Below are 14544 nucleotides of genomic sequence, written 5' to 3'. Positions count from 1 at the left end.
GTCAGATTGTAAAATCATGCAAGGACTGTTAAAGGAAATGACTGTTCTGTGTTAAACAAACCTACCAGAACTCCTAGTGCTGTAGCCTAAAAATAGCAGCCCCAGCGTCACTAAGTGCAATTTTTATAACCCCCTGTTAAGGCAGATACCAGGAATAAGGGATCCTCCCTCTGCCTGAGATGAGGATTCACCCTTCTGCTTTCAGGGGATCATGTCTTGCAGCACAGACTGCTTCCAAGCAAGGCCATTTGTAGGAAGCTGGTGGCCTCCTCTCTAGCTTTTGACATGGGTTTGATGAAACTTGGCTATGAACAGGTGTGACACGCATCCTGCCTGAGCTGGGCTGTAAAAGCAAGACTTCAAACTGACCAAAAATCTGAGCCCATGGGGGATTTCAGACCTGGAGACAGCATTTTGGATCCTACTCCAGTAGACTTGGTTAAGTTCTTGTTTTCTAACTTGGTTTGGAAGAAACTCCTTGGTCTGCCAGGATTATTGTGTCATCCCACATGGGCAGTATCTTTGTTGTGCTGCCTAAAGCGGGAGAGCAAACTCGCAGAATTCCACAGAAATTGCATTCAGTAGAAGGGATAAGTCTGTATTTTCCATGGATTAGGACAGAAGCCTGATTATTAGCTAGAAAAGCTACAAATTTCCCACAAAAATATTCCATTAAGGCATGGTTTGTCCTTAGATTTGAGCTATGAGTCCCCGTCTAAAATTAAATTAACTCTGGCTCAAAATGGTGCATCCCCTCTTGTCCCCAGCTTCCACCATAACTGAGTCTGGCAGAAGCAGTAATGTAAAGACAGTTCTCAAATCCAGTTGCAAACCTCAGGACAGACAAATTTTACCTCTTTCACCATCACGTTTGAGGTAAGAGGATTTGCTTAAATCACTGTGAAATATTGCTTCATCTCATAAATGTAAAGCTGTGTAGAACAGACTCCTGTATTATTAAGCAGAATAAATATGGCAAGACTCTTCCAGGTCTTCCTCTTTACTTATTTATCAGAGGCTAATAGACAGCATTCTATTTCCCTTGGTGAATTTAGGGATTAAACAAATAAAGCTTAACACCACGGAGTCAGATGAGGACTCGCTTGTTAAACATTAACAAGCACCCAGCCTTTTCAAGTGTCTGCTCATCGATATCTCTGTGGCAGGCTTCAGGGCTTGCTTTTGCGTGTTTTTAGCACACTACGTTGAGCAAACATGGCTGTAACTGATTACGAGGATAAGATTACTCTGGCTTTGTGGGAGCCAACCTTTCTCGCTAGCAAAGGCAGACTGCTGGTTTCGTGTCTCACCATATCTTACAGCCTTCCTGGTACTTTGCCTCCATGTGCTTATAGCCCCTGTTCACCTCAGCTGATCATTTGTGCTTTAAAACTCCAAAGTGAAATTTATCTCTCATTTTCTGTTTGCAGATGACAGTTCAGGACAGCTTTTTAATGAAAATGGAGCAAAGGCAGCAAGGAGTCCAGCTAAATCTGAGGTTCATTAGGGAACCCTGTAGAGGGGAAATAGAAGCCCAGCACTCCTGTGGCTGCAGCTGCCTCCAAATCACTAACATTTTCCCATCTGTATGATGTAAGGAAAAGTGGAAGGAAGAACAGACAGATCCAAGGAATAGACAAGGCATGGACAAGTGAAGATGGTCGCTTGGTCACTCTACTCAATCTGGCCAGTACAAGTCTGCTCCAGGGTGGTGGACACATACATACGCATGAATGTGATGGTAAGATCATGAGGACCACTACTCCATCCACTCTGGTTTAAGGGAAGAGGAAATGCTCAAATATCTGCACCATTTTTGTAGACACAACTTGTGACAGTACTCATTCTTAAAGACCTTTTGTCCACAATACTTATTCTTCACATACCTTGGTGTCCTTACGCTGTGTAGAAGCTTCAGTCTTCATACACAATCCATAAACAAGACACGGTAAAAAAGGAACAAATTATGTCAGAATAACTGAAAGCTTAATGGGAGCGCAAATGAGGCAAAAGTCACTATATTTGCATTTATTTTCACTAGTTCTCAGATTTACAGGAGATCCAGCAATATGTAATTTGATAGTAAGCCCAGCTAGTTACAGTATCCAAGGAGAGTGAAAATCCCCTCAAATTGGATGAAACTTGATGCTGCCAGCATACTGCTGAATCCCCTCCAGTGCATTTCCAAATCACATTCCTCCTTTAGTCTGCTGAGTGCTGCCCAAAGAATCAACAGTAAATCAAGCAACCTGCAGTATAGTACTTTTTTTATAATGCATCTAGAAATTTCATGGAACTATAGATTTCTTTTTATGAAATTTAATTTGAGTCACTTGGGGAAACATTTCCATATCGAAGGGAACTCCTGGCTTTCATTGTAGTTATCATTTGCTTTTACTGAATTGCAAATGCTTTGATTTAAAGGGGCATGGCCGAGGTAAAGCCTGCCTGCTAACAAAAGCCGTAGGATCCATTTCCACTTGGCACAATAACACAGGGCAGCTGCTGAGCTGAGCAATCTCACGTCCGCCAGCCACTTGAGGATGGGCACGGTGAACACCGGCTTACAACTAGTGATGGCTTTTCCACCTCTTTGTTTGCTGTGTCATCAGGAGGACAAGGCAAGAGACTGGACATCATTTCCAGAGTCAGGGACAGAGCTACTGCCAACACCCCTTGTGCACATATATCCAGTGCCAGCTCCAATTTCTGCATTCCCATCTTGGGGTTTCTGTGAACAGGGCTTTTCAAAAGCTTGTGGGTCTGAGTGAAATAATTGGTGGCCAGTTTAAACTGGGCCACACCTTTATGACAACAAAACTGATTGGAAACGACATTAAAAAAATAACTGTTCTGTATGCTTCTCAGATGCCTTGGGCAATTTTGTGAAAAGCTCTCCTCCCATGGTGTTTTGTAACACAATCTGAGGTGCAAATGGGTCACATTTTGCTCTTGGTAAAACAGAGAGAAGAGGCTAGTGCAGCAGCTCATGGCTCATAAACTAATACTAAATGGTCTGTGAAAGGTAGTTAGGAAATGCAGCTGCACTACCAGCAGCCTTCAGATCAGTATGCATAGATGCAACAGAGAACGTTAAGAGGGCAAAAAATAAGAAATGGCTGAAAATATCCAGGTTAGAGAATTAAAAGGGAGTACAAAGGAACAAACCAGACTGAGGCTTTTAATTAAGAGCCACCAAAAGAAAATCAGAAAAAAAACAAAACCCACTCAGTAGTTAGGCCTGGATATCAATGTAGATTTTTCTTTTCAAAAGAAAAAAAAAAAAGAAAAAAGAAAAGAAAGATAGCATTAGGTGCTTAAATTATATATACATAGGTTGTGGTTAAAAGTAACAGAGAAAAGGCATCTCTGTTTGTAAATGCAAAGCAAATAGAATAAAGAAGAGACAGTTAGAAAACATTTGTGTCTTATTTGAGCAAACAAGTCCAAATTTTGCTGTCTGTTTTCATGGTGATTAGTCCTGTCCCTGTGCATGGATGTGTATCATATCTCACAGCTGATTGTGCCTCCTCCACAAGTAGAACCAGTTCACAGAGCCACCCTTTCTAGTGACAGCACATGAGTACTATTATGGCATGCGGAAATTGAGGGACTTGTGGAGAACACACTGACATGGGCTGGTTTCCCAGCCCCAAGAGGTTGGCATTGAAGCTGCAGACATGACTAAAGCAGAGCCCACAGGAGTGTGGGGCAAAGATGAGGCAGATCATGGGAGACCTGTGACAGGGGCTGGACAGGAGAACTGTTTTTCTTCCATTGCACAGAGACCAAACCCACCACACTCAGTTGCTCACTGGTGCATCAGGAGAGCAGGAAAATCAATGCAATCCAGTCAGGCTCTTAAAGGAGAAACCAGTCTGAATGCCCTGCATCACTCTTTTCTACCTCAAGCTCTAAGAAAGAGGGCATCAGACGGAAATGTGTTCAAAAGAGAAAGGCTAAAGTAATACAGACATCTCCTTCAGTGGGTTTAGCTGGCATTGCAACAATGTCATCAGCAAGAAAAGAGTTGCCTCTGGCCTTTTCTCTCCCTCTTATCACTTACAGTCATCCACTCAATTAAGTTCCCAATGCCATGCTTTCTAGTTTCCCATCATCTTCCCACACTCCCAGCATCTTTAATGTCACCCATTTATTTTCATGCTTTCTAGTGGTTTGGTACAACTGCCTACTTGGATGGCCTTATCCCGAGAAACAGGTAAGATGCCCTCATGACCGTCCTAGAAACAGTTTGTCTGTCATCGACAATAAATGTCCCACTGCCCAGGAACACCCAGCCCAGAAAACATCTTGAGATCCCTTCCAGTGCTGCATATCCTGGTTTTCATGAAATAATGGCATGTGTCCACAGACCTGAAAGTATGTCCAACTACCTATATGGGTTTTTTATTTCCAAGAAAGGCCTGAATATTTTTATTGTATGCACTGTTTTCATTTCCAATAGTTTATTATTGCTTTTAAAGAATCTAGTTAAAAAGGAGAAATATGGTTCCTATGAAGCAGATACGGAATTGCCAGTACAACCTCAGTTTGGCATAGTTTTGGAAATCTGGAATTATTTGCTAAGTAAAAGGGTTTTGCTGTTATATGATACATTAAATATTCCCCTAAGAAATCCTTTAATCAAGGAAATGTTTTGTTTCAGGGTGGAATTGGACTGTGGGCTAAATCATCATTCATGTTAACTAGAGTTTAAAGTGTCAGAGGTCTGAAACACATAGGGCATCATTTACAACGGGTAAAGATGGCTTATAGCTTGCTCTAGGTCATAAATTATCTGTCTGCCCACCTACCATCTGCACATTTATTGCTTGTATGCCATTTAAGTGTTTTTTTTTTTTTTAAAGTATTTCAGCTTAAATAAAATTAACTATGGGCAAAAAGAGATGAATTTTAATTGGCTGTTCAATTCCAAACCTTAACAGGAATTTAAAAGGGCTTTGGAAATGACTTGATACAGCCTTGTTTCTCAGTCTCCTACTGAATGCTGTTTTCTCACTGGGGCGGGAACCACAGGTCATCCTCAAATGATGGAAACCACTTAGCTAATTTGGTGCCTTTCTGACAGTACTTACACCATCAGCAGAACAGGTGATTGAGAACTGCCTCAGTGTTGAACACGTTAATTAATGCAACCGTAGGCTCCTGGGTCCTGACAAAGGAGATGGTTCCTTCTGCAAGTCACTGCTGAAGTCCCTGGGAAGCTGGAGGTATAAGGAGGTCAGGATCAAACCCTGAACTCCACAGCAGTTTATCTCACAGGAAGCCTGCTTCTAAGCTGTAGGAGAGCAAGCCTGAGGCTATTTGTTTCCAGTGCTTTCCCTTCCCCAGAGTAAGTGGTTTCTGCATGTTTGTTTCTGACTGTTTTGGAAGCACAGTGATTCCAAGTGCAGCAGTTCCCTCAGCCACTCTTAATTGTTTTGTAGCATGAGTGCTACAGCTCACAGTGCCCTCTCAGATTTTTGTATTGCAGTAAAATCCACACGTAGGTGACTCCAGAGAAGTCCCGCGTGTCCTCCCAGTGTGCAGCAATGTCATGGCTGCAATGGAGGCAGCTCTCCCAGTGCTCAAAGACCTGACCAGAAGAAGGTGCCAGGCAACATTTCTCTCAGGCTGACACTACTGCCTTCCCCCAAACCAGTTTTTAGGCACCTGTACCTCTGCCTATGCTTTCTGTGTGCAAAAACCTGCACGCACATTTTAGGTTAAACCCATAGCTGGATTGCAGATGATTCATGAAGTGGCTGCTTCACTGTGGGAAGGCTGGTCAGTAGCTCAGGGCTTCCCCTCACAGCATGTGAATCATCCTCTCACAGAAGGATCCCAGTTGGAAGGGATCTCAGGAGATCCTCAAAGCAGGGTCAGCACAGAGTTTAGACCAGAAATGACACGATACGATTCTTCTGCCAGTCATGGTGGGAGCATGTCTCTCTTGGTGCCTCCTGCCAAGGAGGTGTGTGGGTGCCTGCGAGAAAGAAGAGGAGGGAAGGAGATATGGTCTGTTTTAGGAACTGAGATAAGAAACTCTACTGGCAGTTGAGCCCAAAATGCTGTAGGGAAGGAGGGAAGGGAACAGAGAAATTCATCTTGGGCGTTTGAGACAAGAGTCATGGTTTCAGAAAACATTTTTTTTTTTATTTATTCTTCAGAACCTTGAGGACTGGGAGCAAATTATGATATATGGCCTAACTCTTCTGATCTTTTATGTCATACAGGCATTTGCACTGAGGGCAAGTGACTGAAGAAAAGCTGTGCTGCTGCTTGTGCTGCCTCTGCCCAGGATAGGGACAAATGGAAATCACACCAGGTACAAGAAAAAGGAGGAGTCTGCTCACGCTTCATCAATTCTACATAATGCAAACTGGTCTTGAGGGAATTCCCTCCCTGTCGTGAGACAGATTAAACCTGTCTAAGGATAAAATGTATCTTTAGCCACTATCCAAAAAAGAATGCATCTTTTTCATGGACACCTTTCTTCAATCAGAAATTGCTGACTGTTTGGTTCAACCTCCACTGACATTAGTTGCTTACTCTACTCAGGCCTGATCTGCCAGGATGCCATCTTCATGTTCTCAGGATAATCACAAATTACAAAGATATTTGTTTTAGATGTCTGTAGCACTCACAGAAATACAACTTGCCACTTGTACCTGTCCAGATCCAGTTTAGGGACATCACTAAAATAATTGCACCCCCCTTTAAGAAACTCTTTCATGCAACAGTATGAGCATATAATATCATCAAGGTTTGGTTTCCAATGCAGTTATCATAATGATTTGTGATTGGTAGTGCCCCAGTTTGATGTCCCTGTGCTTTTTTGAGTCAGACAGTAAAGATGAGGAACTGACACCAGAGGTTCACCTCATCGCCTTACTAACTCCCATTTAGTCCCATTTCAGTGGGAGTTGTATGTGTCTAAGGACTTTGTCCAAGGACATTCAAGGTCAGGTCTTTAAAGCTCTCTGACACATGCAGAGCTCCTTGGGATGCTCAAATGTTTCTACGCTGGTGAAGAACCTCTAAGAGATGTAAAGTGGGATGGGATTTGGGTATCTCTAGGAATCCCCTCTGTCTCCTGCATCCCTATAAAGTCTGCTGTAGGGCAGACGGGAAGCAGCAAAGTTCCTTGAACTACACCCACTCCCATCAGTTCTATAACAAGAAGTCCCTTTTTCCTTCCTGTTGTTTACAATCCCATGTGGTTTGTTGTGGTAATTCTTCCCTTTGGTTAGGTGGGTGACTGGCAGTACATGCAAAAGATGATACTTATTCAAAATGCAGAAACTTTTGTTTCAGAGGAAGAAAAATCCACTGTTGATGTCACAAACTTTACCCCAGCAAAGTGAGTTGCTGGTAATTTTTGTCCATCTTCATAATTGTAGGCATTGTGCCACCAGCAAAGAACTATCTGTTCTGCACAATTAAGTTCTTTACTTTATAGAAACTGACAAGGAGCTTTGTGAACTGCCAGAATAATAACTCCTGGGAAAATCAAAACAGGGACATGGAAACACTTGTACAGCTTTTGAGAAGTCTCTTGCTGTGAGTTACTTTTGGGTGGATGAATGGGTAGATAAATCAATAGGCACATAAACAACAACAGACAGAGAAGATACACAGTTCGCTGAAGTTTATAGTTCTTTGGAAAGGTAAATCTTGCATAGCAGCTCTGGGTTTGCACACAGCAGCATACTGCATTGTTATTTCCTACACCTTGTGGCAGGCATATCAAACCTGAACACAGCAGAGCCTGATAGCATGCAATGGAGCCACAAACTCAGAGTTTGCTGTACTACCAGCACAGGAGCTTCCACAGACCTGTAAAGGTCTAACTGCAAGGCAACAGCCTCCCAATGGATGGCAAGTTTTGCAAAAGGCCAAATCAGATCCTGTGATCCTCCTATTGTTGTATCATGCTGTAATTTCTAATGTTCGTTCTACCTGAAACATGTTTGCCAAATAGATAAAAGTTATCCACATCGGTTTACATAAAATAGACCAGCTACAAAGGATCCAGTAATGCTAGAAGGTTACTCAGAAAGCTTTTTACTTAGCCAGAAAGAAAACCTTGATTTCTTGTTCTGCATTTACGTTGACCAGTAGGGTGGTGTGTGGTATAATCTGGGATCGTATTCCATTGAAAGTGCAGATGAGACACTTTTGCAGAATATGCCAGGGGTTCTGTCCAGCTCACATGCCCTCTGGGGACACCAGACCCTGGAGGGGGCAGGTGGCACATGCCTGTGTCTCATTTCAGCACGGCGTGGGAGCGCACACCTCAAAAATGTTCCTGGGTAGCACCAGCGCAGGCATAGTTTAAACTCCTTTCCAACATGGTTCTTCCTCTTGTTTCTGTCATAAGCAACATCCCAAAGAGGACAGGAGCATATTTTTTTTCTGGTTTGATTTTCTATTAAACAAAAGAAACACTGTGGTGCTTGTCCTATTCCTACAGCTACAGATCCATGGGTTAATATATAACCAGTATATTCCTGAAGCATTTAAGTTGCTATTTCCCCTCACTTTGCCAAGGTAATGAGGTGTTTGATGAAGGGAGTTCAGCTGCAGACCTGCAAATGTACATTCTGTAGGCTAGAGAGAAACCACAACAGGCTCTTACATTTAATATTCTGATAAATTGGGCACTTCTGCACCTTACATCAGGCAGTGACACAATGCAGCCTTGTTAATCCAAATAGAAACTGCTCCTTCAGTAATGGAGTCTAGGTCTGTTTCAGCAAAATTAGATTTGCATCGCTAATTCAAAACACCATAAAAATCCAAAGGATGCTCTGGAAGTAGAGGTTATCTGCTCATCTGTTCAGATAAGTGAAGCATAAAGCCCCAACCATGTGAGGAGGTAATGGAACAAGTTGATGTCAACATACAGCATTGGTTAGTTAGATTAAAAGAGCATATCTGGTGATGATTGTCTTCTGAGAAACACATCAAGAAGTGTATTAAAACAGCTCAGAATCACTGATGGGTTTTGTTATCTACTGCCCAGTTTCATACTGCTGATAACTCCAAGGCCATCCTTCTTTTTCAAGACTTTGAACAATGTAATTAAGGTTTCTTGGAAATAAATCAATACTTGATACCACCTCTGAATAACGTGCTCGCCAGGCAATCTGCCTTCCTTATTGAGACACAGCTAGGAGTCACTGGTGTCAGAGTTTAAGCTCTCACCTTTTTGCTTGTGTGTTTATTTTGTCAGTGAGGTTTTCTGGGGGCAGTTAAAGCCTCATCCCTTTCTTTCCCAAGCCACAGCTGCTACGCTGCAGCACGCAGGCACTCCACGCCAGAGGACAATCGTGATCGCCTCTGGTTTCATTAACCCTCTCTGCAAATCCGTGTGGAAGGCGGATGGTGGCTGATTGACTGCAGTTTTCAGCTGTCATCTGCAAGAACAGTTCATCACGCTTTGCCTTTCATTCATCCTCTGCTCCTTGGTAGTATACACAGAAAATGAGAAAGCAATAGACTCTAAACAGCATTACTCGGTGGGGAGGAGAAAGGTGCTCTGTGGGGTACTGTCCTAAAACAACTGTGCCTCTGCTTTTAGCTGCCCCTGGTAGCACCTCTCTTTCAGGCACCAGGATAGTAAGTCATTTTAGTAAAAAAATTATTTACCTTTTTTAAACATGATTAATTCAGAACCTGGCAAAGCTTAGGTAAATTCTCTGGAGGCTTGAAACTGTTTAGTCTGAATTTTAAGGGAAACGAAATTGCACTTTTGAGTGGTTAGGTCATAGGTAAGCCCTAAGACTCTTTTGTTTTGAAATGAAGCTGAAATAGGAGGATTTACTAAAGCCTCTGAAGTCTGGAGGTTGTGTTAAAAAACAAAGAAATAAACAAAAACCAACCAAACAAAACAACTGTTGAGGCCTTGATACAGAGCTAATTCATCTCTCTATGATGTCTGACCTTTTCCTCTGCAGTGAGGGACAGAAAGGACCAAAAACATGTTTTCCCTTTGAAGTTTCCTTGGGAAGAGTCCCCAGTAAAGACCATCCACCAGAGAGAGGTGGTGTCATTGTGCCACATGTGCAGGCACAGCCCAGCTCCAAGCCAGCTTCATCCAATGCAGGCACTGGGACATAACAGAGGAAAACCGGGGTAGGCAAGACTGCACGGTAATCGCTCATAGACAGAGGTTATCTGTAATCTCTTTTGGTCACATCCACCAGAGTGTTGCAGAGAATCAGATTCCTGTCCTTTGTGCAACCATCTAACAGGGCTAAAGCATCTAGATATTTAGGATTAATCAGTCTGTCTTCTCATATGGATGGTCCTAAGATGCTCTCCAAAGAAGCAAATGTTAAGGAATTTTGGTGCAATTTATTGGGTGGAGATGCACTAGGCTCCTAATGCTGTCTCTGTCCATACCCTTGGATTAACCTTACCTCTGACATCCAGATAAGTTGCCTAAATTTGGCGTGACATTTAAGAGCACAGTGGCTTACACTCTCTACAATGGCTGTGGTGAGAGAGACACCTCCAGATGACATTCTCCTTTGTCATATCCCACCACTGACCATGGCAAGGGCTGCATGCCACTTCACCCTCCCACTGCAGAGTAAGTCTTGGATGGAGAAATACGCACCTGCATCTCTCCTTGTCCTCATCTTTTTCATGAAAAGAGATGCAGCACATATGTACTGCAGTAGATAGAAGTACCTAAAGTAGACAGAAGAGCCTAAGTCAGGTTTCAAATCCCTGACTGTGAAAGATGCTATGCGCTTTTGCTGCAATAGCACCTAACAGAGAATGTAAGAGACCAACACAGAGGTCTCTCATCCGCCTGAGAAATGCATCTCCCCTCCTGTGGCAAAGGATATTTGAAGAGCTGGTGAGCATGAACTGGAATTTTCTGTTGAAATACAGCATGAAAGCCTTTCTTTAAGAAGCTAAAGGGATAAAAACAGTGCATGAAATTGAAGTTGATAATTAGCAAGTCAGTCCCAGTGAGGAGATCACAACTGCTTTGACCTTAGGGCTTTGTGCAAGGGCTGAGAGGAGAAGCACATCTCTGCAGCTCTGCAGCACAGCAGAGCCCACAAGGTTTTACCTGAGGAAATGGCAATGCAGTGAGTTAAGCCTTAGAAAATAAATAAAATAAAATATAATAAATTGCAGATCAAAGGTAATGTAAAGAAGAGATTGGTCCTAATCTGCCTGCCAGAAAATTAACCCGAAGAGCTAATTCTTCCAGAGCTGCTCACAGTCTTGTCAGCAGTCCCAGTGTGCCACCCATCTGTCTGTAATAGATGGGGTGTGGTTTTCCAAGTCCTTCTTGGTTGGAAAGATAGTACGGACCTTCCTTTCACTTTCTAAATTTCACAGCCGTACAATCACAGACACTTTTCAGGCCACTACTGGTATTTAATACTTCTCTTAGTAGTTATTGCTTCCCCCTGCATGTCACTGCAATGCTGTGGCCCTGGCCCACAGCCACTGCAGTCAGTGGATAGCCTTCCAGGGGACTTTTGCTCCGTCTTCTGGTGAGGGACTGGAACCCTGAATGGAGAAAGATCTTTGCAGCACAATTCAAAGATTCAAAGGGTTTAGGATCCAGAAGAGCTATCAGATCCCATAGTCTGTCCACCTCTGCACTGCATACACCAGATCACCCATATACTCTGGCTCCAGGGGCAGGGACCTGCACTTCTCTCAGGCATCAGTTCCAACCTTTGTGTCACAGCTAGATAGAAGCACGTTTCACTATCTGGGCATTTTCCCTCCATGAAATTGCACACTCTAATACACTCATTTCCCGGTCCTTTCTTTGCTAAACTAACTAAACGTGAGCTCTTACAGACTTTCATTTGCAGGCATTTTCTCCAGCCCTTGAGTCACCTTTTATTGCTTTATCATCTCCTCCCTTATGACATCTACTCTGAAATTGTGACTACCGGCACTAGATATGCTTTCACAGTGGGAAATCATGTCCCTTACTCATCACCCACCACAGAAGCTAGAATTATGTTTTTAGCTCTCCTTACCACGTACTGGGCAATTGGAGCTCATCAAAGCTTCCAAGAGACAGTCCTCCACCTCTTAGCTGGGGCCTGTGTTCCTTGTGGCTAGACTTTACCAAGTTTTGCTCTTGACTTCCATTCTAATGCTTTTTGTTTTGGGAAGCCTGGTGTACTAGGAAACCAGATCTGTGTAGACAAACCTTCTGTGATTTACCTTTACACCAAACTTTGTGCTTGCCATTAATTTCATCTACAGTGATTTCATAGCTATTTCTGGCCTGATCTCAGAAGTCTCTCTTCAGGGTGTAAAGCCTGAAAACATCCTTCATCTCTTTCTTCTATCAAGTCATTTGGGAACCACTAACACAACTTACATTCACACACTAAACTGGTAGCAAAGACTTTAGGAAGGTTTTGTGATGATATATCATTAGGTCAAACAGACAAGGTGGATATTTCTTTCCTGCATGGTATGATGGGTGAGCAAGAGAAAAAGAGAAGGGCAAAAGCCTGAAGAGACAGCCAAGCCCAGAGCTGCTAGCGTGCCTCAGTTGTACTGTAATCTGTACTCCCACCATTGTACTGCAATGAATAAGGGAGGCAGGGACACTTAAAATAACTTTCACTGCAGTCACGGTTATGATACGTACTTGTAGAATCACTCCAAAGCTATGATTTACTATTACACAGTCAGGTCACACTTGGTAAGCAGGATATAAAATTATGCACAATTCAAAGGTGGGGCAAAGGTGACCAGCTCTCACAAGGTGGTGCTGGTAGGGAACGTGTGTGCAAAGGGGTGAATTTGAGTCATGTGAAGAAAACTGAGGTTAGTGACACCACCTTTGATTGAATAAACAAGTCTAATGTGCTCTAAGGTAGCCTGGTCATACTACACTCTAAAATTTCGCTGATATCCTTTATAATGTCATACTTTTTTTTTTTGTTTGGACATACCTTTCCAATATTTTTAAGATCACTTTTGCCTTTTTCATGGCTTCTTCAGTTCAGTGGCTTCAAGTCACCTGGCCTTTTTCTCAGCCATTCACTTCAGCAAAGCTCTAAGCTGATGGCTGAAACCCTTGTTATTAGATCCTAAGTATTCTTGAATTACATTCCATTTCATTAAGATATTCTGAGTCCTCTCTGTATTGGCAAAAATTATTTAAATCACCAGCCAAATCAGAGAGAGTTTCTTCCTTATAATGCCTCTATTTTCAATATTAGCTCCATTTTCATCTTATCTTTAGCCAGTTCTGTATAACTTTTCTTCTGCTAATCCCCTTCTCCAGCTCAACTAATAATTGCCCATGTAGCCCTCTCTCAAATACTCCACTAAGTTTAGATAGGTATAATTTACTTAATTTCCTTTGTCTCAGATAATGAATTATCCTATCAAGTAAAGGTCAGTTTAGTCTGGTAAGATGAATTTCTATCATTTACATGTTATCCACGTCCTTTTATTGCATTCTAAGACCTGAGGTGTATCAAGATCAAATTAACAAGCCTATGGCTTCCCATATCACGTTTTTCATATTTCTAAAACATAGGTATTACCTTTGCTATTCACCATTTCTGTAACATCACCTCTAACTCAAGAATTTTATTGAAAAACTTTACTACTAATTCTGGTGTCATTTGTGAGTTCTTTTAAAGTCCTGTGTTATCTGTTCATCATTTCATAAGCACCTGAGCTCCATGTAGACGCTCATTGTCATTAACCATTGCCTTTCTCCCTAAGTTCTTGAAAAAGGGAGGCAACACATTCACTTAGGTTTTGGAAAGAAAGTTATTTTAATATCTCTAATGTCCACCCCAGAATGCTCAACTTCAACATACCCAGTGAACCTTTCATCCTTTTCTAACAATCTTTGAAGCTTGTAGTTCACCTGGAGCTTAGCAAAATCTCATTTTTACTTCTACATCTTTAAAGAGACTTTCCTTGTTTCCATTTTTCCATTTTTCTTTCTTTGTTCCCTGCTTTTTCTTAGGATTCTTTACCCCTGCATTATTCATACTTTTATGTTTGTAGTCCCATTCTACTTGTTTTTCTCTCTTCTTTCTTGAAATAGAAGTCTAAGATACTTTCCATAGCTTTGGTTAAAATTCACCCCCAAACACATTCAAATCCTGAGATCAGCTATCTTTGCTAATTATTTCCTACAATTCATCAAAGTTTCCTCTTTTGATATATTTTTTTTAAATCTTACTTATTAGCTTACCTTTGCCTACTCTGTCTTTTAATTTAAATGTATCTGACTTGTAATCCATCACTCACAGATAATTGCCATGACCAGCTGTTTTATAATAACCCAAGACCCTGTACAACAGCTCCATTCCTGCTTTCTTCTCTGTCTTCCTCCTCTTCTCTTTTACTCCCCCATAGAAATACCATCTCACTGGAGGCATCTGATTTCAGCAGCAGAGATTCCTTACCCACTTAATGGGTGCTCTGAACCACCCCCTCAAAATCCTTTGTCCTAAGCTAAGCACGTACACTGATACTCAGCTCCAGGAACAGGTTATTTAGGTGCTTATAATA

Source organism: Cygnus olor, chromosome 1, assembly GCF_009769625.2.
Source record: "Cygnus olor isolate bCygOlo1 chromosome 1, bCygOlo1.pri.v2, whole genome shotgun sequence".
Classification (NCBI taxonomy): domain Eukaryota; kingdom Metazoa; phylum Chordata; class Aves; order Anseriformes; family Anatidae; genus Cygnus; species Cygnus olor.
This window is presented reverse-complemented; position numbering follows the sequence as displayed.